The following is a 1,808-nucleotide window of genomic DNA, read 5'->3' as shown; positions in this document are numbered from 1 at the left end:
TGTGTCATCATACCCAACACTCAGGAAGCATGTTGAATGAGTGAAGGAGGTTGACACGACTATGAATCTCACCTTCTGGATGCGGAAACTAAGGTTTCCGGCTCACATACTCAGAATGTGGTAGACACAGTACCCAAATATGAGTAAATCTGGTTGTCAACACTTGCTTTGTGCCCAGAGAAACTCTCCTCCTGCTCCCAGCCACATTTGCTCCATATGTCCGGGCCCCACTAGTAAAGGACGTTGCTGCCAAGCTTGAGGGCCTTGCCTGATGACCCGAGTTTGGTCCCCAGAGCCCACACGGAGGAAGAAACTATCTGACTCCCATATTTTCTCTTCCAACACCCGCACCATGCTAAGAACTCACGTGCTTGTGTGTGTACACACATGAGTGCGCATACACAAGCAAATAAACGTACAAATCAAGGAAGGACAAACATATTGCCTGGAAGTTGGGTCTTGTGGTATATGCCTGTAATCCCAGCAAAAGGCTCAGAAGAGCCCCCCCCCTTTTGGTTTTTTTGAGACAGGGTCTCTCTGTGTAACAGCCTTAGCTGTCCTGGAACTCACTCTGTAGACCAGGCTGGCCTCGAACTCACAGAGATCCACCTGCCTCTGCCTCCTGAGTGCTGGGATTTAAGGCGTGCGCCACCACTGCCAGGCTGAGACCCCAGTATAAAAATGCCAAGTGACTGCACAGGTCTGTCACCGCCAGATTTTGGGAAGAGGTGCCAGGAGAACGAAAAGTTCAAAACCGGCGTGTACGAGGCTACATGAGACCTTGACTCAAGAAAGCAACAAAAGCCAGACATTGTGTGTGGGGGTCGGGGAGGGGAATTTCCTGTAATCGCAACCCTTGGGGGCCTGGAGTGGAGGCAAGCCTGGGCTACCCACATAACCAGGGCAGTGTGTCCTTGCTCCAAAATACAAAACAAAGCAAAGCAAAATGGATCCCACGGTCCGGGTCATGACTTGGGGGGGGGAGGCGGTCCCGTCTTCTTTAAATCTATTGTCAGGTTTTGTACCCCCCCTCCTATTCTCCTAGCTCCCCAGTTTCCAAGCCTGCTCGGACTGACACCACCAGCTGGTCCCGGGTTTCACAACTGGGTCTCTGTCAAAATACGGACTGGATAAAGCCTTCCTGGGAGACTAGACTATAGGGGCGGAGCTAAGGGCCTCCGAGGCTGAAGTGGAAGGGAGGATTAGGGCGGGGCTAATCGACTTGAGGGGTGGGAATCTAAATTCTGGGGGCGGAGCTAAACCTACCAGAGTGTCTGGTCCAAGTTTCTGGTCTTTGATGTTCTAGGGGTGTGGCTAATTGCACTAGGGGCGGGAATGGAACTTTGGCTGCTTCGACACTTGGGGGTGGAGCTAAAAGCCTTGTGGGCGGGTCTAGATCTAATAAACAAGGAATGAAGACCCCGCTAGGGTACAGGAGCGGGTTATAGGATAATCTAGCGTATTTGAGGTTTCAATGTCAGGCTCTGGTCGTGCGAGGGGACTTATGGGAAGTCGGATAAAAAATCCCAGGAAGGCTTTTGGGAACAGAAGAGTATCTTCTTTTACCTCATCCTCCTTCCAGAGCTGGGGGCGACGCTTCGGAATGAAAAGCAGAAGAGAGCCTGCCCCTTCAAACCTGTCCGCATTGCTATTGGCGGAGGAGCCTGCGCGACAGGCTTTCATTGGTTTCTACCGGGAGAGGAGCGGGTGGTAGAGAGCATACACTCCGGTTGTGGGAGGGACCAGACAGTACCTAGGGGGACCCGGACGCAGCCAATCCTGACCTGAAGACTGTTGGGGGGAGTCTC

This window comes from Phodopus roborovskii, unplaced genomic scaffold (assembly GCF_943737965.1).
Source record: "Phodopus roborovskii unplaced genomic scaffold, PHOROB, whole genome shotgun sequence".
NCBI lineage: Eukaryota > Metazoa > Chordata > Mammalia > Rodentia > Cricetidae > Phodopus > Phodopus roborovskii.
This window is presented reverse-complemented; position numbering follows the sequence as displayed.